General features: G+C 44.6%; 1 long non-coding RNA gene across 1 annotated transcript in view; it reads right to left on the minus strand.

The window, feature by feature from the left end:
- Positions 1-1,486: 1,486 nt before the first annotated feature.
- Positions 1,487-25,476, minus strand: part of LOC138851685 (uncharacterized) — a 28,601-nt gene continuing 4,611 nt past the window's right edge. The window contains exon 2 of the long non-coding RNA XR_011391346.1: positions 1,487-1,974. This is a non-coding gene — a long non-coding RNA (uncharacterized lncRNA). The remainder of the gene's footprint in view (positions 1,975-25,476) is intronic.

A 25,476-nucleotide genomic window follows, 5' to 3' on the forward strand; every position in this document is an offset into this window, starting at 1 on the left:
GCCGCCCCTGCAGACGAGGTCTAGAAGCTGTCGAAACCATCACAACAGTGGGCTGTCAAGAGATACAATTTGTAAGTATAAATTACCCCTAGGGGGTGTTATGTCAGCATATTTCATTCGATGATGGCTGACAAAGTACTTACTTGTTTGGACTCAAAAGTCCACACCTTACTGCCGATTATAGGTTGATTACAAACTCCTTGTGACTCAAGAATTGCGCAATCCCCCGATCTACAAGAAATTCGTAACATACCTTGCTCTTTGTAACGTGAGCTATGGTGTTCTCAACACCTTCGACAGATATCGGTGACTTGATAGAAGCTGAAGTGTCCTTGGATGTCCACGTCTTCCATTGTCTAGGAAACGCACACTGGTACACTATGTTCAACAAGATTCGTCTTTATTGTTCACAATGTATCACAAGAGAAGCTGATCACACTTCTCTAAGTGTTTATTGTGTTGTGTGAGACACTTTATTCACACTAACGCACAGATCAGTGTCCTTTGCTGGTTATCCTGGCGTCAGTGTGACTCTCTCTAGAGTCAAAAGTAATCTGGCGTCAGTACAGGGCCCAAGCCATCACTGCCCTAGCACAAAAAAAAAAAACGCTGACCTAGTACCTTGCATCCTTGTCACCTCCTCGATGAAGCAAAGCAGAATGTTTGTTTCTTGCTGTCTTAATCATAAACAACAATGTACACTATCTTTACTATGGTAATAAAGTGGGAGCAGGATTTTCCTTAATTGTCCTGCTAAGTAAGAGATGTACTGTCTCTTATAAAAATACACTTTGCAACACCTCTGCAAGGAGCAGAGGTCATTTGACCACGCATAGCATCTGTGATCAATTACTCAAGACGCTCGCCCCTTAGCAGTAAACAAGACCCCCCTCCTGGAGAAAATTTCTCCACACGACCCACACCAGTCGACTAACACCCAGGTGCCTATTTTACTGAAGGGTGAACATATACAACCGGTGTTAAAAATCATGCCCAGTGTTTCAGGGCTGAAGCGAGAGCTTTAGCCAGTAGGGGATCACCTGAATCTGCGGATCTTGACCAATTTCTACCAGAAAAAACTAATGAGCATTCATCACATGAGTATAGGGTCTGATACAATATTTAATATTTACCCCCTCTATCTGGAGAAAATTTTCACACTTTGAAACTGATGTTAATAACTTAGATGAATAAATTCGGTGACCAATGAGAATGTTTGAAGTCAAAAGCAGCTTTCTTGTTGCAAGTGCCATATTTCTTTGCAATTAACCACAATTCCGTTTCTTGTATTCAAGAAGGAAGTTGGAAAGATCCTCAGTTTTGTCCCTGTTTTGTCTATGTTGATGTACATGTGTGGCTGGCACCAACAGCCTAGTTGATTAGGTTAATTAACAACTAGGTAGTGGTGGGAGTGAACCTTACAACTGACTGCGGGTAACCAACAATTCACTAATTGCAATAATGCCCCGGATATGAAAGTTCAAAGTTCAGAAGTAATTTAATGAGCTGAAAGGTTTACAAGTATCAGATTATCTTCCTATACTATAAATTTAAAGCAAGACTGATGTGATTCATATTAAATTGAACAACAAATATATTCACTCTAAGACTGCAACCTTATTCCTGTTGTGACAACATTAAGGGTATTTCTCATAACAAAGATGTTATGATACATACTTTTGCATCAATTTCTTTAATAATTCAACACAAAATTATACCACACATACCCTTGTAGTCAACAGCGTTGATGTAATATTCCTCAGTGTCGAGATAATCTTTAATATCATCATAACTCCAGACTGGTGAAACATCTTCATTGAGTGTTTCAGCTATATAATGTAGGAGAGAGCAGCCGCGTTTGTCTCTGATGGTTCCTGGGAGACCGTAAGACTCTAAGAGAGTCTTGACTCCACCTCCACGGTAGATCCCCACTGACGCTGCTATGAACACATTATTTATTCTCTGCTGGAGTACCTGAAGGCAAAGATACACTTATTTACTTCATAAACTTTTCAAATCTTTACTTTTAAGATAGATAGGTGTTGCAACCCCTGAATGGGTTACAGTGTATATGATGTATATATATGTATAATGTATATTACCTTTTCATATAATTTTATATTGCTTATATTTGCGATAATAGCTAAATCGTAAATATATTGCTTTATATTATTATTTGACTTAGTTATGTTGTTAGGTAGGATGTAACATATATATTATGTGCTCATAGTTCAAGTCTTGATTGTCTAACTACTGTAATTATCGCTTGTGGCTCGTTACTCTGCCGGCTTCTCTGTTGCTGGGCAGCAACTGTCCATGGAGCTATCACGTGATCGAGGGGGGGGGTGTTCTCACCTCGCCTGAAGTATTTAGTCTGGTCTAGACTCTCTTGGTGGTTGGACGTATTCTAGATAAGAAGTGCCTAAATCTCCCTTATTGGCCCTTGTTGGAAGATCGTCTCTGTCTTATTATTGTTGTTAGTTCTGGAGACTCTGTTCACAGAACATTGTATAGACTTAGTGATTTTCGACGTTGTACTGAGGTTGTGTGTCGCATAGACACTCTGAGCAACTCAGGTCCTGAGCTGTAGCTTCTGACCTAACTTGTACTGGTATCTGTGTACTGTCACAGTCGGGGATTTTCTTATGCTGAACTTAGATTCAGTAGTATGGGAGTTTTGTGACTTTTGTGGAGGATCTGCTGATGGTCCCTACTTAGTGTCGTTATATTATCTCCTTGTTCCTGATTGTGTCGCAGTTGCTTGTTATATTGCTATTGGGCTTAGCATTCTTTTTATTGTTCAAGCAGACTGTTCTGATTGCCAGTTGGTCAAGAAGTTAGTTTATTTGAGGACTTTGTCAGTCACTTGTTTAAGTCTAGTCGAGTCGTGAGACATAGCGAACTACTTAGAGCACTTACACACATACACTTATTTGTATATTGTATTATTAAATGTTAATGTACCAGACGGTACTTAAGCATTATAAATGTGATACGTGCTTTCAGCACAATAATACTGTACACGAGAGAAGTGATTAATATTATTTTGATTACTGTAATTATTTTAATTTAATTTGATATACGCCTTGACAACTTAATATTAATAAATTTATTAAATTTTAATTTCTCTAGTTAGTAGCCTACCAGTTGTAATCCTGAAGCACTATTGAATCATACTGAATTCTAATGGATAATTGGACAAGGATACTGACTAATTGTTACGAAAACCCAGTAACAGGCTGGATGCTAGAAGGGCAGTCCTTTCTAGTATTCACTGGAGATCTCTAAGCTTTTAGAATCGCGTTTTTTTCAGGCTGCAGAACTAGGGTTGAAAACAGCAGATATTACCAGGATATCCCAGGGATATGTTTAAAAGACAATATTCAAAATAAAGTTGCTAGTAAAAGGCAAAGCAATTACTCAACAAAGAGAGATTGTAGAGACAACGAGTGACTAGCTCCCTTAAGGTTTACTATACAAATAGTAGGAGTCTAAGAAATAAGATAGATGAGCTAAGATTACTTCCAAGTGCAGGTAATAAAGATATTATTGCTATAACAGAGACCTGGTTCAATTTGAAAGATAAAGAAATGCCTTCTGAATGCAACATACAGGGTTATAAACTATTCCACAATGATAGGGTCAACAGGAAGGGTGGTGGTGTGGCTATGTATGTCAGAGATAATTTAAATTGTTGTGTTAGACAAGATAAAAGATTAGGAACATGGAACACAGAATCTGTTTTGCTACAGTTACTTAAAGTTCCTGAAAAATTAATAGCAAATAACAAACACAATATTAACGGACACAAAGAGGTTACACAAATACACTTGAAAATATCGCTTATGACAGAACATAACATTAAGAAAGATGGGTAATCTTATTCCCATTTACACAAGAACAACAACAATGACATAACATGCAGGTGACCCCTGTAACAGGGTCAATAATATAATGTAAAAAAAACACACACACACAATTAAAGCCATAATCCCTTCAGGTATACACTATGTACATAATATTACTGTGACATATTGTCAAGGTACAATACAATAAGAAGAATATGATAAATATATCGGTTACTCACAACCTACACAAATAATCAATTAATGAAAGGACCTACATCACAATCTCATGATAAAACAAAGTACATACTCTTACTCAACTAGCCCCCCCAGTACATAAGTTCCCTACAGTCACACATACTCGCCTTACCACAAGTCTTAAGAGTCAGCCACAAAACTAGAAAAGCCATAAGCATTCCGCACTCATCTACAGGCTATACACATTATATAATATACCAATAAAATGCTCGGTACAAACACATAAAACCCCGTTTGCCAAGGCAAAGCCTAAAGGTAAATCAAGTACTTCAACAAAGAAAGAAGGCAGTATACTCTGACATAAGACAGCTATAACACATTATATAACTGCACCTCCACATCCACTCACACAACCACATTCACCACAACCACACATTACACTGATACACACAGCAACACAGCCCTTGTGCATACCCAACCTAGTAGACGAGCCCGTTCCATCCCCTGAACTTCAACACCCCCCCTTAAACAACGTTAACAATGCTCTCACACTCATACTACGATACCCTGCTGAAAAAGCCTGGTCCCAGTGACTTCCATATATTCCCCGATTACAACACAACGTTCTATAAATGGTCGCCGCCAACACCCTTTTGCGCACCTCCCAATCCCCATTCCCTCTCATCGCCCAGGATACAAAAACAAAATCCGCAATTATATACGTGATTGCACGTTGCACAGGCGCCTCTACGCCTCCCACGTCCAAACTTAACGCCCTCAATACTGATATCCCGCCCCCTCCCACTGTCCTCAGAACCTTACCCATCCATTCCCTGATACTCCCTAAATTATCACAAAAATACACTACATGAAGTGCTGTCTCCTCATCCCCACACACCCGACACACGCCCTCCACCATCAACCCTCTTTCCTTAAGTGTAGCACCCGACGGCAGTATACCATGGAGAAAACGGAAAAATACCTCTCACACATTTGGTCACATGCGCATCAACTGTAACCTCTCCCATATATCCTCCCACGCATACATAGGGTAGATACCCTCAGCCTTTGCAGCTACCTTCTCCCCTACAGCATGCTCTAAAACACCCACCCAAACTTTATTAGGGTCCCGGACATGCAGCAACGCCCGCAACACGTCTTCACACACCCTCATCTCCGACCCTCCCCACCACATTCGCACTTCTTCATGTAAGTCATTCATGCCCCTCCCTGCTTGTCCCCGCACACGGCGTAACCCCCACTTTAAATAAAGACACTTAACTCTTAACCGTAAATCAATCAACCTCAATCCTCCTCTGTTGACCGGTAGGGTAACCACACTCCAACTCAACCATTCACACCCGGAACCCCAAAGAAAATGGAAAACCCTCCTTAACAGCCTCGTAACATCCGGACCTGCTAACGGATATACTGCTGCCACGTGCCAGACTTTACTATATAACAACACATTCACAGCAATCGCACGCTGATGTACTGTCAAATGAGTTGGTCTCAACCCATCCAAGCGCCCCATCACTCGATCCACAACAAGTCCAGAATTAACCATCCTCGCCTCTCTCGCACTACCCATATACACTATCCCACACACTTTTATCCTGTCCACCATATTCCAATGTACATTCCATCCCTAACTCTCTCTTCCCACCCAATCTCCTAAGACCAGTAATTTTGATTTTTCCACATTAACTCTTAAACCGGTAACCCCCGCGAAATTATCAATAACATCTACCGCACGTAAACTCCTCAGCGTTCACACGAGATTGTCGTGTCATCCACGTACCCTATTATTCCTTGCTCTCCACTTCCTACTCCCCAATCCACCTCCATACACGCTCCCACCGCTCTATAGAAAGGGTCTGTTAAACAGGCAAACAACAATTGAGACAGGGGACAACCCTGCCTAATACCCCGACCCATGGATACCCACTCCCCCAACTTCCCATTTACTTGTACATACACTCCCACACCTTTATACAATGTCTCTGCCCAACGCACCACTTCCTCCCCAAAACCCTGCCTCCTTAATATGTACCACAACACCTCACGTTCAACACTATCATATGCCGCCTGCCAATCTAACAACAATAAGACACACCCCCCCCCTGCTCCACTACCGACCCTTCCACAAAATTCTTTATAATACTATGCCCGTCATACATCGTCCTGCCAGACACACCATATTGTCCTCTCGCAACCACTCTATCCACCACACACTTCAGCCTATTTCCTAAAATTTTTGCAAAAATCTTATAATCAGCACACAGCAATGATATTATCCTAAAGTCCCGCACCGTGTCTTGTCGCTTACCTTTTGGCATTAAAACCACAACTGCAGTTCCTTGCAACCTGCCCATCCTCCCCTCCCTTTTCATCATATTCATTAGTTCTACTAAGAAGGACTTCAACACACTCCAATGGCTCACATAAAACTCACAGGGCATGCCATCCAAACCTGGTGCCTTACCTCGTGCCATCCCCTCTAAAGCCCTCCACACCTCTCCTTCTTCAATATCCCCCCCAATGCCATACGATCACTGCCACTTAGCACACAAGATACATTCTCCCCCAACCCCCCGAAAGCCCTCACATCCACCCCTGCACTCAGTAGATCTCTTCCAAACCACCTATCCACGTAATCACTCATTGCCTCCATTGTTCTTAACTCCTGTCCCGCCCTATATCCACCTAAGTCCTCATGTACCACCAGCCTATCAATTTCCATAGCCATACGGCACTGCCTCTGTCCCCGTAACACACAGGCCGATGGGCGATCACCCCACACCGCCTCTTCAAATCCACCCTGCACTCTCACCGCATCAAATCTGTCATTCTGCAAATCTCGAATCCTCCCTTTTAACAACTCGATTTCCTCCATGGGATACTGCCCTGCCTGCACACCCCTCTCATAACAACCTTGCAAGCTACCCTCGAAATACTGCTGCAACCCGTATGTCATCCAACCCTGGTACTTTCCCCATCGCACATAAAACTGCCGGATCCTCTCCTTAGCTACCCCATCCCACCACCCCAGCAAGCCACCCACATCCCTACCCTCTCCCCATAAATTCTCCCACATTGTCCTAAAATCTAACCCCGCCTCCTCCACCCCAAGAAGTCTCACATTTAACTTCCAATACCCTGGATACCTCTTAGGCAAGCTGGCCCAAGTCAAGTCCGCATAAACAGCTCTATGATCCAGTGTATACAGCATCTACCGTATGCACACACATCACCCGCACACTTCTCGTCACATATAACCTATCTAGCCTGGCCGCGTATCCCCGTCTATAAAACGTGTGCTCAACCATAAAGTCCCCACCTCCAACAACATCCCTTAACCCCACGCCCAGCAAAAGATTCCTTAGGCTAACCAAAACACACCCTGCCCCCCTGTGGCTCCACATCCTTTCTATGTACTATACAATTCCAATCACTGCCTACGATTGTTACCGAGGGAAGAGATCTCAAATAATAAACCAAAACATCATGCACAAATTCATTCTTCACCCGTACATCACGCTCCGCTGGTGCATACACACAAACCACTGCCAGTCGCTCACCCCTCCACCATCCATCTACCCGGAGTACACTACCCTCCTCCCCTCCCTCACATCTAATTACAACAAACGGGCTCGTCTCCCGAATCAGTATCCCAACCCCACCCTTCAAACGTTCCGAATATGCCACAAACACACGATATCCAGCCACATTCAAATCCCGACCAACCTTAAAGTTATGCTCCTGCACAAACACAATATCTATGGCATAATGCCTCAAAAACCCCTTGAGCCATAAATGCTTCACATTTGCACACATCCCATTTACATTCACAGTCATACACCTGAAACCTTTGTGAAGGGTTTTACGTGCTGCCCTGGAACTCCTTTCACAGGCACATTACCTGCCTTCCTACTTTTCCTACCTCGCTCTCCACAGTGAGCGTGATTGCCCCCCTGGTTGAACACCTGACTGGACACACCTGTGGTGCCTCCACTCACTACGTCAGCCCACGGTTTCTTCCCCAGCCTCTGCGCCGGGGTTAAAACATCATCGGAATCAGAGTGCGTTGCCCCCCTCTTTCGCCGAACACTCTATGCATCCATGTTCTGGTCGGGAGATGCCTCACAATGTACCTCCGCTGCCACCTCGACCACGGTCACCACTCCCGTAGAAGCGGCACCCGCAGTCAGCTGACTGCCTCGCCTGTCATCGCTCTCCTCTGGTCCTTCCACCGACTGTGCATCATCCCCAGCTCTCGTCTCCAAAACCTGTCCGTCAACTGCTCTAAAGCCACATCCTCCACTCGTTCCTCGCCACTCAGCTTGGTCTTCCCTTCCACCAAAGTGGAGACCATAGAGCCTACAGGCATTGATGGGCTCGACCCCACCGTCAGGAACCCTTTCTCCACCTCCTCGCTCCAAGAACTATGGCCATTTACAGGTGTCACGCTGACAGGCCCCGCCATCGGGTCAGGCCCTCGCTCCGTCCCTCTGTCTGCATCCTGTCGTCGCTGCTGCCTCCCACACTGGGCTGCCATATGGTCATAAGCGCCACTTAGCCTACAAGTCTTGCACTGCCCTGCATAATACACCATAACTTGTGTCCGAAAGTCCTCTAGGATGACAAACGATGGGATAGAATGCCTCAGCGTCATCTTCAGGTTGAAGGCCCCTTCTGGCAAGCCGGCGTGTGCCCCATCTGCCCAAGTACCCGCTGTTGCCAGGTGAACAGTACCGTAATATTCAAAAACGTTCCTAAGGAATGCAGGTCTTTCACCACTGAAGAAATGAACTTTAGCTGCCTGGGGTTTAGCTACAATAAGGTAAGTAGATCTTGGGTGACGTCTCGTAACCAATGTTATGTTATACTCTTTCAATAAATCTCTGCAGGTGCCAAATGACCCTAGCTGGCAGTCCAGGAGATGTGTTGGGCGCTGCTAGTCAAGTCACTATTCACTGGTTGGAGCCCCACACGTCACCTCTCACAGTGTTGAAAAAGGGATGGGGGAGGGTAGTGGGAGGTAGACACTCACCCAACCTTAACAAGCAAACTGCCAAACAAATTACAATTCCCCTACATTCACTCGTTACTCCTATCTACTGAACTTTTCCTCACACTCCCCCATACCAAAACTTATAGTCAAGGAATATAAGGAGATTTAGAGGAAAAAGTTCTAAAATGAAAAGCCGTGTAAGGTTGTACTATTCTACTGACTGTCACGACTTAACCAGTCAGAGAAATAATTAGATGAACTGTTGATATTCACAATATGAAACTGCTGGTTCCCTTAAAGGTCACTAGGTATATCAAAGGTTGGTGATCCGTCTCTGAAATGAATTCCTTACCCAGTAAATAAAATTTAAGGTTGGAGATACCCCACACAAGGGCCCAACATCCCTTTTGTATGGTGGAGTAACTCGTTTTTGCAGGAGGGAATTTTTAGACTTAGAAAATATACAGGAAATAGGATAATGTGTATTTCGTGTGGTAAGCACTGATACCTATTACATGACCTATACTTCTTTGTAACCTGCGAGTACATGTGTGGCCAAAAATAAGTGTGCTTGATTTTATGCCACGTCTTACGATGGGCCAAGTGTTCGGCAACTGGCAAGTCATGAGCCATTTGAAGAACTGTCTCGCGGCATTGGCGTGGAACAACAAGGAGGGAATAATCTATCGCTGATGAATTAGATTTAATTAAGATTTTTATAAGATACCATTTATTTATTCAAAATTTATGACATGAGTATCTCCTGTGGATAACTTTGTAGTTAAAAGCATGATAATGATAATCTCGAAGTGAAGGGCAATCCCGCTGTAAATTGACAAAGTCTTCATTGGACATAAAATCTATGAAAATGAAAGGACATACGGTAGGAGAAGTAGGAGAAGCTTGGGCTTTAGTCTGAGCCCTAGTCAAGACATTTATAGTGCCGGAGTCGATACCCTAACTTTCACCTGTTGAGTGAACAGGTGATAGTACAGTACTATCTGTTTTTGCCTCCAAGTTAATATTATCATAAGACAATGCAGATTCCGGAATGGAGCTTTTAAGGGGCTTATCTAACTTGCAAGGAAGAGGAGCTGAAAAACTTAGGTCTAAGGGTGGTGACGAAAGGTCAACGTCAGAAGGAAGATTTGCACCTGTAATGTTACCCACTTTATAGAACAAGTTGTGACTGAGGCTAGTACTGCATTAGTTCAACCTGTGAACCATTTAGTAACATTTAGTAACAACGCATTATAAGAAAAGTGTTTTCATGGCCCAAATAGTCTGAAAGAACATAAGAGGCACTAGAGGTTTTAAGTAAGGGAATAGCTTGTCAGAAATTATGAAGCACATACTTCCAGTATTATTTGCTGATTGACTGGTGGGGAGAGTGGTTGTGCCAAGCACCCCTCTACTGCTCATCCAAGTGAGCTACCTAGAGACAAAACGGTGCTCAGTGTGAGACGTGGTGTAAACAAGGTGGGAATTGAGCTCCTCCATGGGGTCATATTGCCTACTTCAGGTGTTACTCCTTGCGATCATACATGAGGCATATGGCAAAAAAGGATGACGAATTGTATGGAGTAGCATTAAATGGGGCATACAGATTGTTTGTGAAATTGCTATCCGCCACGGTGTATGAGTCGTTAGTGGCTCATTTTCAAGATGTCATTGTCGATATTACATCAGCAGTGAGGGTGAGGATGATTGACGTCTCGCGTCATTATACGTGGGTTAAGCCCAGCAACGTGCCCTTCGAGGCAGACGAAGCAGACATCCGAAGTGTATTTGACAAACATGGGGCTGTCCATATGACCCAACAAGGCAAGTGAGTGGCTGGTGCCTATGCCGGTCTCCTGGAAGGCACCTTTACGCTGAAAATGACATTGCATCACCCCCTACCCTCATACGTATACCTTGAGGAGTTTAAAACACAGGTTATGAATTTGTACACTAAGCAGAGGTGTACATGCCACCTGTGTGGGGCCTATCACCACATGGCAGCCGAGTGTGGGCAGCAGAGATGGATGCCTGGACCTGCAGAAGAAGCACCTGTTCACGTGAGTGAGGTGACTGATGGGGAACGACGGCTCGGTTGTGGGCATCATTGTCAGTGAAGCGAGTAGGTGGAGGCTACACCCATTGAGTCGGGGAAGGGCACAGAGCTCTAAGTGTCAACCACCCCAACGACTTTACAGATGGAGAGTGAAGAGGCACAGGTGAGAGCAGAGGTGATGGCTATCGAGGCAGAGCTGGTGACGGTGTTGCAAACCATGTCACAGCCTGCAGAGGAGGAGGATCCCACTGAGCAGGTGGCTGGTGATGAGGTGAAGGACGTGGTGAGCAAGCGGAAGGAGGACCATGAGGAGCCTGAGACTGACTGTGTGGATACCACGTCTGACCATGCAGTGGAATACCGGATGGTGGAGGTAGAGGTCCATTGTGCGGCCTCCCAGGACACTGACATGGAGGAGGAGGTCACCACGTGGAAGATTGCGATGGCATCGGATTCGGATGATGTCCTGACGCCAGCGTAATGGACTGGGAAGAGGACATGGATGGATGGGGACTGCCACGGTACCCAGGGCAGGCAGCTCCAGAAGATGGTTGGGGGGGGAAGGAGAGTGGTGTGAGGGGTGTATGTGGTGCTGCAGGTCCTGGTGGGACTGGGAAGAGTGTTGAGAGGCGGCGGAGATGGAAACATTAAGCTGGCCTCAGGTGTATGACTGTAAATATCAATGGATTGTGTGATGGCATGATGTAGATGTAGTTTTTGCACAAGAACACAATTTCAAGGTTGGCCGAGTGTTGGTGGTAGATGGGTATCAGGCATTTGTACTGCTGTCTGATCATTTGAAAGGGGGAGTAGGAGTCTTGATCAGGGAGGTGAGCCTGTTTGTTTTGCATAGGAGTTAAGGAGGTGGGGGGAGGGTCTTGCGTGTGGATGGGTGATCATATGTCGTTTGTATGTGTGCATGCACCAGTGGAAAGTGATGCACATTAGTGCATGAAGAACTAGTGTATTTCCTCCGCACATTGCCGTCCAAGGCAATTGTTGGTGGGGATTGGAATTGTGTCATCAAGATGGGCAGATGTGGAGACCAAGGGGGGCGGGTTATTTTTCTTCAGTCTTAGGTGACCTTTTTAGGGATATGCATTTAAGGGATGCATTCAGGGGAGGGCCGTGGGAGGTGGCGCATACTTTTGTGAGGCAAGGATATGCAGCATGTTTGGACAGAATGTATCTATCGCAGAGGGTAATTGTCGAGTCTCCTCACATGTTTGGATAGAATGCATCTATCGCAGAGGGTGATTGTTGAGTCTCGTCGCACCGTTGACGTGGCATATTCAGATCATCGTGCGGTAGTGATGGAGGTGGGGTGGGTGTCGATGGCGCATAGGCATAGAGGTTATTGGAAACTGAACACAAGAATTCTAGGCGACGAGGAGAGGTTGGACGGTTAGCAGTGTTATGGGTGCAGCTTCTTGTGGAGAGGAGGGATGCAGAGGATGTGTTGGGTTGGTGGGACAGTGTGGTGGGTTGGTGGGACAGTGTGGTGGGACGGTGTGGCAAAAGCGAGGATTCATCAGTTTTATGTACGGGAAGGTAAGCGAATTAATCAATTAAGGTATGGCCTAAGCAATTCACTTATCCAAGAGAAGAAATGTCAGCTGCTCTAAGCTACATCAATCACCAGCTAAGAGCTATATCAACTTGGTGAAATAGATGGCAAATAACATTTGCACCTGAGAAAATGCAAATGATGATGGTCTCTAGGCACCATGATGGTAATGCTGGTGCAATGGTAAGGATGAATGGGAGGGTGTTGGCACCTGGAGAAGAAGTTGGTATCCTTGGGGTGAAATGTGACTCCATGCTGACCATAAAGAATCATGTTGTAAATCTTGCAAACAAGGCAGCAAGGAACCTTACAGCACTTTGCCGTATCTCACATCTGCTTGACAGTAGGGGTTGCAAGATTCTGTATGAGGCACAAGTACGCTCACACCTTGAGTATGCTCCACTTTCTTGGTTTGCCTGCCCCCCTCTCATCTGCGACTGCTTGACAGAGTAGAGAACAGAGCAAGACGTCTCATCTCTCGCCTGGACCCATCCTGGATAGATCTGTCTTTTCAGCAGAGCCTTCAACACAGGAGGGATGTGGGTGGGCCAATATTGTAAAAGTACCACACTTGGATCCACTTCAAAGACAGTGTGAAACAAGCTTTTATGCCACAAGACGGGCAGAAAGCAGCAACTTCACTCTAGCTGTGCCCTTCTCCAGAACATCACTCCAGCTGAGATCATATATACCCAGGATTACTCGAGTATGGAACACATTCGTACAGCATAATGATGTCAATGAGATAAAGTCAGTTGATCAAATGAAAATGCTGGCCCACAGATGGCTCCAACTTCATCCTGTTCCCTACTTGTATGTCTCATAACAGTGTGTGTGTGTGTACTCACCTATTTGTGGTTGCAGGGGTCGAGTCTTAGCTCCTGGCCCCGCCTCTTCACCGGTTGCTACTGGGCCCTCTCTCTCCCCGCTCCATGAGCTTTATCAAACCTCGTCTTAAAACTGTGTATGGTTCCTGCCTCCACTACGTCATTTTCTAGGCTATTCCACTGCCTGACAACTCTATGACTGAAGAAATACTTCCTAATATCTCTCTGACTCATTTGTGTCTTCAACTTCCAATTGTGGCCTCTTGTTTCTGTGTCCCCTCCCTGGAACATCCTGTCTTTGTCCACCTTGTCTATTCCATGCAGTATTTTATATGTCGTTATCATGTCTCCCCTGACCCTCCTGTCCTCCAGTGTCGTCAGGCCGATTTCCCTTAATCTTTCTTCATAGGACATTCCCCTTAGCTCTGGAACTAACCTTGTCGCAAACCTTTGTACTTTCTCTAGTTTCTTGACGTGCTTTATCAAGTGCGGGTTCCAAACAGGTGCTGCATACTCCAGTATGGGCCTGACGTACACGGTGTACAGTGTCTTGAACGATTCCTTATTAAGGTATCGGAATGCTGTTCTCAGGTTTGCCAGGCGCCCATATGCTGCAGCAGTTATCTGATTGATGTGTGCTTCCGGAGACATGCTCGGTGTTATACTCACCCCAAGATCTTTCTCCTTGAGTGAGGTTTGCAGTCTTTGGCCACCTAGCCTATACTCTGTCTGTGGTCTTCTGTGCCCTTCCCCTATCTTCATGACTTTGCATTTGGCAGGATTAAATTCGAGAAGCCATTTGCTGGACCAGGTGTCCAGTCTGTCCAGGTCTCTTTGAAGTCCTGCCTGGTCCTCATCTGATTTAATTCTCCTCATTAACTTCACATCATCTGCAAACAGGGACACTTCTGAGTCTAACCCTTCCATCATGTCGTTCACATATACCAAAAATAGCACTGGTCCTAGGACCGACCCCTGTGGGACCCCGCTCGTCACAGGTGCCCACTGTGATACATCATTACGTACCATGACTCGTTGTTGCCTCCCTGTCAGGTATTCTCTGATCCATTGCAGTGCCCTTCCTGTTATATGCACCTGATGCTCTAGCTTCTGCACTAATCTCTTGTGAGGAACTGTGTCAAAGGCCTTCTTGCAGTCCAAGAAGATGCAATCAACCCACCCCTCTCTCTCGTGTCTTACTTCTGTTATTTTATCATAAAACTCCAGGTTTGTGACACAGGATTTGCCTTCCATGAATCCGTGCTGGTTGGCATTTATACTCTTGTTCCGTTCCAGGTGCTCCACCACACTCCTCCTGATTGTACCTACAATGTAGTCTCTTTCTCCAATCATGTCCATGCCTTCCATTTCCTCAAATCCCCATCGGTGTTTTATGAGCAGTGCAACCCCTCCTCCCCCTCTACTCCTTCTATCTTTCCTCAGGATCTGATATCCCGTTGGGAAGATTGTGTCTGTTATTGTCTCAGCGAGTTTTGTTTCTGTGACTGCTATGATGTCTGGGGATTTTTCACTGATTCTTTCGTTCCACTCATGTTTATTCGTTATTCCATCCGCGTTTGTGTACCAAACTTTCAGTTTCTTTTCTATCGCTGTGGTCATGCAAGAATATTGGGGTTGGGGGAGCGAGAGCCTTGGTGGGGGCCTATATGGGGCGGGGGTGTAGGTGGGGTTTGTGATGCGGGGGGGGGGGTCAGAATGCCCATAAGGGACAGCTGTTGGGGTGAGGTTCATGATATGGGGGTTGGTGGCAGAGGGAACAGTGAGTGGGTTGTAGTATAGGTTGCTCAGTTGCGTTGGGAATGTCGCGGTTGGAGTCTTTTGGTGGGAGATTCTGTGGGGTGTGTTTGCCCTTCCTCCTGTGTCTGGGTCCTGCTCATCTTCGTCATTGCCTCTCGTTCCTCCTTGCGTCTCTGTACCCTCTCTTTCAGTGTAGTCCTTTCTTCTTGTGTTCTGTCGCGGTCGAGGTATACTCTCTGGTACCCCTGTTTGTCCCTCAGTCTTGCTTTCTCTTGCAGAATCCTGGTTCGAACTGATTCTTCCTTGAAAATTACTTTGACAGGCCGTATCCTTCCACTCGCAAACCACCCAATTCTCTGAAAATTTGTCACCTGGGTCACATCGCCCTCACCTATTGTTTTCATGATGCCTTCAATCATTTTTTTCTCCTCCTGTTTTATTTCTTCGAAGTTGTCCCCCTTGGCTTCTTGGAGCCCTTACACAAAAACTGACCTCGCCCTTTCCTCCTCCCACTGAGTCTCCATCTGCTTCCTCTGAGGCATTTTATTTCCTTCCATTGACATGTTCTTGCCTTCAGTCCCTGTCATATCTGAAACTTCTATTCTCAGTGAGCTGTCTTTCATGACCAGCTGTCCCTTGCTACTGCAGTTGGCTGTTAGAATCTCTGCATATAGCATACCTTCATTGTCTTCGGACCTGTCATTTGATCTTAGTGTGCTCCTCGTCTTTTCCCTGGCCCCACGTGGGTCTGATAGGGCCTTCGCGTATGGCATGTCTCCTTTGTTGCTTACCATCCCCTTGTCTGCGCCTGATATTGAATTTCCTGATGTCACATCTGAATTGTCATTTGTCTCTCTAATCTGTTTCAGGCTTTGCAGTTTCTCTTCTAAGCACTGTATCCTAGCTTCTGCTGCTAAGACCTGTACTTCCCACTTTCTGCACTCTTCAGCTATCCACTCCTCCATTTTCTTACCAAGCTCTACTATCTTCCTTCCAAACTCTTCCTTTTTTGGAGCTCTAACTCCCAGTCTTTCCTCCCTGGTTCATCCACCAGATCTCTGGTTTTCCATCCTCTAAGGCTAGAGGAGGGAGAGGGTGAGAGGGGGAGAGAGAAAGGGTAGAAAGAGGGAGAGAGAGGAGAGAGTATGGGGGTGAGGGATAATACCAAGGGGGAGAGAGAGAAATGTGAGGGGGGAGAGAAAAGGTAGAGAGAGGGAGAAAGAGAGGGAGAGAGAGAGGGAGAAAGGAGGGTGAGGGAAAAGGCTATGAGAGAGAGAAATGCGAGGGAGGGGTAGAAATATAGAAAAAGGGAGATGGAGAGAGAAGCCTATAGAGAGAGAGGAGGGTGAGGGATAGGGTTATGGGAGTGAGAGAGAGTAGGGAGAAGGGGAGGGAAAAAGGCTATGAGAGAGAGAAATGCAAGGGAGGGGGAGAGAGAAAGATAGGAGAGAGGTACATAATTGGTCCAGGGACTGGACTCCTAAGTTTTGATAGCTGAGCAAGTTACAAAGGTAATGAACTAGATCTGGTCACAATCATGACCAAGTTACAAAGGTAATGAGCTCCAGGTAGAGCTGGTCACACTCATGAATAATTGCAAAGGTAATGAATCATAAACACATTAATCATGAGAATTTACAAAGGTAATGAGCTCCAGGTAGAGCTGGTCAAAATCATGACAAGTTTCAAAGGTAATGAATGATAAACACGTTATCACATGATTACAATCATAGCCAAGTTACAGAGTAATGAGCAGTTAACAAACATAGCAGGGAATTCATCCATTGCCACAACAACAGATGTTGCTAGGTGCCTGTCTCTCCTCGGCAGACAGCCATTGCAAACAGCAGCAAGTTGCCCCGGGATCTGCTGCATGCAGGAGCACCATCGACCCTCCCCAAGAGGTCCAAGAAACCAGTGACTCCGTTAGCAGCCCGATGGAGAGCTCCCCTAGGGACATGGCAACGTCCTGGTGGACGCCAAGTTGACTGAAGATCCCAGGCCCTCGTGTGCATGGATGTTGAAGCTTGAGGAACTGAGTACACACTGGACAACAGTTTTGGTAATCCCGCACCTCCTCCTAACTTCCAAACTACGAATTCTCTGCATTATATTCACACCACACATTGCCCTCAGACATGACATCTCCACTGCCTCCAGCCTTCTCCTCGCTGCAACATTCATCACCCATGCTTCACATCCATATAAGAGCGTTGGTAAAACTATACTCTCATACATTCCCCTCTTTGCCTCCAAGGACAAAGTTCTTTGTCTCCACAGACTCCTAAGTGCACCACTCACTCTTTTTCCCTCATCAATTCTATGATTCACCTCATCTTTCATAGACCCATCCGCTGACACGTCCACTCCCAAATATCTGAATGCATTCACCTCCTCCATACTCTCTCCCTCCAATCTGATATTCAATCTTTCATCACCTAATCTTTTTGTTATCCTCATAACCTTACTCTTTCCTGTATTCACTTTTAATTTTCTTCTTTTGCACACCCTACCAAATTCATCCACCAATCTCTGCAACTTCTCTTCAGAATCTCCCAAGAGCACAGTGTCATCAGCAAAGAGCAGCTGTGACAACTCCCACTTTATGTGTGATTCTTTATCTTTTAACTCCACGCCTCTTGTCAAGACCCTCGCATTTACTTCTCTTACAACCCCATCTATAAATATATTAAACAACCACGGTGACATCACACATCCTTGTCTAAGGCCTACTTTTACTGGGAAATAATTTCCCTCTTTCCTACATACTCTAACTTGAGCCTCACTATCCTCGTAAAAACTCTTCACTGCTTTCAGTAACCTACCTCCTACACCATACACTTGCAACATCTGCCACATTGCCCCCCTATCCACCCTGTCATATGCCTTTTCCAAATCCATAAATGCCACAAAGACCTCTTTAGCCTTATCTAAATACTGTTCACTTATATGTTTCACTGTAAACACCTGGTCCACACACCCCCTACCTTTCCTAAAGCCTCCTTGTTCATCTGCTATCCTATTCTCCGTCTTACTCTTAATTCTTTCAATAATAACTCTACCATACACTTTACAGTTGTTTATATGTCCCAGAAATACATCTCACCTCTGTGTATCCGTAATACTTAAAAGATACCATTAATACTGAGAGTAATTCTAATAATTATAATACTAGCGTGTGTTAACAAGTCATTCTTTCACCCAGTTATGTACTACCTTTTACTACATGTGTACCCAATACTTGCTTCTCAGATTGTACTGTCTTTGTGTCCTAAAACATTATCTCTCGAAACTGTTGTCAGGGCTGTAGTCCCATTAGCCCCGACTTAATCCTCCTGCCTATTTCTTGCTCCTACAAATTTTATCTTCCTAATACTGCTAGGTGTTGTGTGTATGATAATCGCTCTGGAGCAGGGTTTATGATACCCAGCCACCAGTGATCGTAGGGATATATATATATATATATATATATATATATATATATATATATATATATATATATATGTGTATGTGTGTGTGTGTGTGTGTGTGTACTCACCTAGTTGTACTCACCTAGTTGAGGTTGCAGGGGTCGAGTCCAAGCTCCTGGCCCCGCCTCTTCACTGGTCGCTACTAGGTCACTCTCCCTGAACCATGAGCTTTATCGTACCTCTGCTTAAAGCTATGTATGGATCCTGCCTCCACTACATCGCTTCCCAAACTATTCCACTTCCTGACTACTCTGTGGCTGAAGAAATACTTCCTAACATCCCTTTGATTCATCTGTGTCTTCAGCTTCCAACTGTGTCCCCGTGTTGCTGTGTCCAGTCTCTGGAACATCCTGTCTTTGTCCACCTTGTCAATTCCTCTCAGTATTTTGTAAGTCGTTATCATGTCCCCCCTATCTCTCCTGTCCTCCAGTGTCGTCAGGTTGATTTCCCTTAACCTCTCCTCATAGGACATACCTCTTAACTCTGGGACTAGTCTTGTTGCAAACCTTTGCACTTTCTCTAGTTTCTTTACATGCTTGGCTAGGTGTGGGTTCCAAACTGGTGCCGCATACTCCAATATGGGCCTAACGTACACGGTGTACAGGGTCCTGAACGATTCCTTATTAAGATGTCGGAATGCTGTTCTGAGGTTTGCCAGGCGCCCATATGCTGCAGCAGTTATTTGGTTGATGTGCGCTTCAGGAGATGTGCCTGGTGTTATACTCACCCCAAGATCTTTTTCCTTGAGTGATGTTTGTAGTCTCTGGCCCCCTAGACTGTACTCCGTCTGCGGTCTTCTTTGCCCTTCCCCAATCCTCATGACTTTGCACTTGGTGGGATTGAACTCCAGGAGCCAGTTGCTGGACCAGGTCTGCAGCCTGTCCAGATCCCTTTGTAGTTCTGCCTGGTCTTCGATCGAATGAACTCTTCTCATCAACTTCACGTCATCTGCAAACAGGGACACCTCGGAGTTTATTCCTTCCGTCATGTCGTTCACAAATACCAGAAACAGCACTGGTCCTAGGACTGACCCCTGTGGGACCCCGCTGGTCACAGGTGCCCACTCTGACACCTCGCCACGTACCATTACTCGCTGCTGTCTTCCTGACAAGTATTCCCTGATCCATTGTAGTGCCTTCCCTGTTATCCCTGCTTGGTCCTCCAGTTTTTGCACTAATCTCTTGTGTGGTACTGTGTCAAACGCCTTCTTGCAGTCCAAGAAAATGTGTGTGTGTGTGTGTGTGTGTGTGTGTGTGTGTGTGTGTGTGTGTGTGTGTGTGTGTGTGTGTGTGTGTGTGTGTGTGTGTGTGTGTGTGTGTGTGTGTGTGTATTTGTGTGTGTGTGTATGTGCGTGCATATGTGTGTGTGTGTGTGTGTGTGTGTGTGTGTGTGTGTGTGTGTGTGTGTGTGTGTGTGTGTGTGTGTGTGTGTGTGTGTGTGTGTGTGTTGTGTGTGTATGTAAACGAGTCCTTATTACCCACGTATGTACTACATATGTACCCGATCGCTTGGTTCCCACTGTGCACTGTTTTGTGTGCTTAAAATTACGTTCAATTCTGTAGCACTAGGCCTCAACTACTGTTAGTGTGTGTGTATGTGTGTGTATGCCTATGTGGGGAGCCGCGTGTCCACACTAGCTACCTCATTAACTGCTTTACTCTCCTACACCTCAGTAAATTCTATTAAATGCTAGTAAAAGCTGCTTATTCTAATTCTGACCCCAGTTTCCAGCTAGAGACTGGTACTGTTGACCCCATGCAATTCAACTAGGTGAATATTACGTGTGGCTGGCAGTGGTGCTGAAGTATCACGTTGCCGGTCCCTCCAGTACCTGGGTCCCACGTAGTTGAAGATACGTGATGCTTCTCGGTACTTTTTTTTCCACTACCTTCCTGTAGGTACTGTAGTCACTAGCTCATCTAACTTTTTCACTGCACTCACTGTATTTACTGACACATCTATACACATCTCTTATCTCCCTGGTCATGAGTCGCACTTATTCTCCAAACACTCCACTATGTAATGTGTGGCACCAATATTTAGGCCTGGTACACAACCATCCCCCAGCCTTGATCCAGGCCGGCACTTAACACTTGGCACTATTATCTATGTTTTCTCTTCTGTGATCACTTATATTTCCTTTTCGCGGGGTTTAAGTGATTTTATGCACTCTTATGTTTGCACACGCCTATATCCCACACTCGATTCGCGAGCTCAATCGCGAGCGACTGCTCCACTCCACTGTATGTGTGTGTATGTGTGTACTCACCTAGTTGTACTCACCTAGTTGAGGTTGCAGGGGTCAAATCCTAGCTCCTGGCCCTGCCTCTTCACTGGTCGCACTCCCGTGGAAACCTCCAACGCATTCTCGGTGCTACCCGACGAATGTGAGTCTACTACTGGGATCGTCACGACGAACGACAACAAGGAAGGTAAGAATATTGTTGTTGTTGGGGATAGCCAGGTTAGATACATGGATAGGGCATTCTGCTTGAAGGACAGGAGTAGGAGACAAAGGGTATGCTTTCCTGGGGCTGGGATGGAGGACATTGTTAGCCGGCTTGACAACATCATGAACGGTAATGGGATCAATCCTATTATTTGCCTCAGTGCTGGAGGCAATGATGTAGGCAAGCGTAGAAGTGAGGATTTAGTTAGAAAGTTCAGGACAGCTATAGACATGATTAGGAAGAAGGGGGGGCGCCCTGTTATATGTGGCATTTTGCCAAGAAGAGGTGTTGGTAATGAATGGTTGTCCAGAGCAATTGGTATTAATTGTTGGCTGGATAAACACTGTAAGGATAATGCAGTACCATTCATTGACAACTGGGACAACTTCTATGGCCGAAATGACATGTATGCCAGGGATGGGGTTCACTTATCCAGGGCAGGTGTGGGTTTTCTTGCTAACTCAGTTGAGGGGGTTGTTAGGACTTTAAACTAGGATTAGTTAGAGGTATGGGTTTAGAAATGATTAATAATGAGTATGGATATATTGACTTATGCTCTGATATTAAGAATCTTAATAGTAACTGTCATGGAGTAACTCTGGGTAATGATAATTTCAGAAATTGTGTAAAAACAAAGATGAATAGGAAAAATGTGCAGAAGAAAAAACATATGATGGTATTTTATGCTAACAGTCGAAGTGCAAGAAATAAAATTAATGAACTACGTTTGGTAGCATGTGCTGGGAACTTTGATATCATTGCATTAACTGAAACGTGGTATGATTTAAAGAGTCGGGATATGACTGCTGAGTGTAATATTCAGGGATTTAAGTTGTTCAATGTGGATAGATGTAATGGGAAGGGGGGAGGAGTTGCATTTAACAGAGTCTGTTTGGGTAGAGTTCGTGGAGGGTCAAGAAAAACTAATTCTAGGTGTAATATACCGACCTCCAGGCTTGGATCACGATAGAGGGAGACTTCTTTGGGACGAAATTGTTAGGGCTTCTGGACACAGTAACGTAGTCATAGTAGGGGACTTTAACTTTAGCCAAATTGACTGGAATTCTTTGACAGGTAATCTAGAGTCCAGTGACTTCATGGAAACAGTTCAGGACTGTTTTCTGAAACAGAGTGTAACTGAACCTACCAGGGGTAATAATTTGCTAGACCTAGTCTTGTCAAATAAGGAAACACTCGTGAATAATCTGGAGATCACTGAAGAGCTTGGCGCAAGTGATCACAAATCCATCACTTTTAGTATTAATTTGGAATGCAAGAATGATGATAATACAGTAAAAATCTTGCTTGGGGTTATCTAGCTAATGATTTTATTGACGATAATCATACTTATGAATATGAAGGGATCTGCTTTTATGATTGTTTTCTTAATAATGTACACAGTGCCCAGAGTATATACATTCCCCAGAGAGAAATTAGGTCTAATAATAACGATCCCAAATGGGTTAACAGGAGGCTAAAGCATCTATTAGGGGAGAAAAGGGGAATTTATAGGCGCATCAGAAGAGGAGAGGTTAACCTTACTGACCAATATGTTCAGCTTAAAAGAGAAGTAAAAAAGGCGATTAGAAAGGCTAAACGTGACTATGAAATTAGAGTTGCTAATGAATCAAAGACTAATCCAAAGGGGTTCTTTCAAGTGTATAGGACGAAGGTGAAGGAAAAAGTAGGACCTCTGAAATCTGGGAATGGACAGCTGACGGATAATGAACTGGAAATGTGTTCCTTATTTAATGACTATTTTTTGTCAGTTTTTACACAGGAAGATGTAAATGAGATTCCAGTAATTAACAATTATTTAGTTCCTGATGAATTTAAGTTAACTAATATTACTGTCACGAGGGACATGGTTATTAAACAGATAGACAAACTGAAACAAAATAAGTCCCCGGGACCCGATGAGTTGTTTTCAAGGGTACTTAAGGAATGCAAGATGGAGCTTAGTCAGCCATTAACGAGTGTATTCAATGCGTCCATCCTTACCAGTGTTGTGCCAGATGTGGAAGATGGCTAATGTGGTTCCTATATTCAAATCAGGGGATAAGTCCACTCCTTCAAATTACCGTCCAATAAGCCTGACATCTATAGTGGGCAAGTTATTAGAATCAATTATAGCTGACATTATCAGAAGTCACCTTGAAGAGCATAACTTGATAAATGAATCTCAGCATGGATTCACGAGAGGTCGTTCCTGCCTGACAAACTTACTGACGTTCTTCAATAGAACATTTGAGGCAGTTGACAGTGATAAGGAATATGATATTGTTTATTTGGATTTTAGTAAAGCCTTCGACAGAGTACCTCACAAGAGACTCTTAAGAAAAGTGGCAGCTCATGGTATAGGAGGTAAAGTTCTAGCATGGATTGAGGCATGGCTTACCAATAGAAAGCAGAGAGTTACCATTAATGGAGTGAAATCTGAATGGGGATTAGTCACTAGTGGCGTTCCACAAGGATCAGTTTTAGGCCCTCTCTTGTTCATAATTTACATTAATGACCTTGATGAAGGGATTACTAGTGACATGAGTAAGTTTGCTGATGATACAAAGATAGGCCGTATAATTCACTCTGAGGAGGATATCAATGAACTCCAGGACGATTTGAACAAATTAATGTCTTGGTCTGAGAAATGGCAGATGAAGTTTAATGTGGATAAGTGTAAGGTACTTGCCCTTGGTAATGAAAATAACCCTCGAAGCTATAATCTAGGTGAAGTAGAGCTTGGTCATACAGAATGTGAAAAAGACTTGGGAGTCATGGTAAGCAGAAATCTAAAGCCAAGACAGCAGTGCCTCAGTGTGCGCAACAAGGCCAACAGATTACTTGGATTTATCTCAAGAAGTATAAGTAACAGAAGTCCAAAAGTTATTTTACAGCTCTATACATCACTAGTGAGGCCTCATTTAGATTATGCTGCTCAGTTTTGGTCCCCTTACTACAGGATGGACATAGACTCATTAGAGAACATACAGAGAAGAATGACTAAAATGATTTACTGTGTAAGGAACCTCCCGTATGAAGATAGACTTAAAGCCTTAAATCTCCACTCTCTGGAGAGGCGTAGAATGAGGGGAGATATCATTGAAGTGTATAAGTGGATGACGGGCATAAACAAGGGAGACATTAATAAAGTACTGAGGGTGTCGAACCAGGTAAGAACCAGGAATAATGGATTTAAGTTGGATAAATTTAGATTTAGAAAGGACATAGGTAAGTACTGGTTTTCTAACAGAGTTGTAGATGCGTGGAACAGTCTTCCCAGTGGGGTGATAGAGGCTAGGACCTTGGGTAGCTTTAAGAAGAGACTGGACAAATATATGAGTGGGAGGGGCTGGGTTTGATTGGTGTTGGGGGGTGCGGGAGTTGTTTCTTGAGTAGCTTTAGGTAGATGTCGTTTTGATAAGGACCTGCCTCGTATGGGCCAGTAGGCCTTCTGCAGTGTTCCTACATTCTTATGTTCTTATGTTCTTATGTCGTTATCATGTCTTCCATAACTCTCCCATCCTCCAGTGTTGTCAGGCTGATTTCCCTTAATCTTTCTTCATAAGACATTCCCCTTAGCTCTGGGACTAGTCTTGTTGCAAACCATTGCACTTTTTCTAATTTCTTGACATGCTTGACCAGGTGTGGGTTCCAAACTGTTGCTGCTTACTCCAGTATGGGCCTGACGTACACAGTGTATAGAGTCTTAAACGATTCCTTACTGAGGTATTGGAACGCTTTTCTCAGGTTTGAAAGGCGCCCATATGCCGCAGCAGTTATTTGGTTAATGTGGGCTTCCGGCGATGTACTCGGTGTTATACTCACCCACAGATCATTCTCCTTGAGTGAGGCTTGCAGTCTTTGGCCGCCTAGCCTATACTCTTTCTGTGGTCTTCTTTGCCCTTCCCCGATCTTCATGACTTTGCATTTGGCAGGGTTAAATTCTAGGAGCCAGTTGCTGGACCACGCATCCGTCCTGTCCAGTTCTCTTTGTAGACCTGTGTGGTCTGCATCTGATTGAATTCTCCTCATTAACTTCACATCATCTGCAAATAAGGACACTTCTGAATCTATCCCTTCAGTCATGTCATTCACATATACCACGAATAGCACTGGTCCTAGGACTGACCCCTGTAGGACCCCGCTCGTCACAGGCGCCCGCTGTGATAGCTCATCACGTACCATGACTTGTTGTTGCCTCCCTGTCATGTATTCTCTGATCTATTGCAGTGACGTTCCTGTTATACATGTCTGCTCCTCTAGCTTCTGCACTAATCTCTTGTGAGAAACT

Source organism: Cherax quadricarinatus, unplaced genomic scaffold, assembly GCF_038502225.1.
Source record: "Cherax quadricarinatus isolate ZL_2023a unplaced genomic scaffold, ASM3850222v1 Contig1592, whole genome shotgun sequence".
NCBI classification, from domain to species: domain Eukaryota; kingdom Metazoa; phylum Arthropoda; class Malacostraca; order Decapoda; family Parastacidae; genus Cherax; species Cherax quadricarinatus.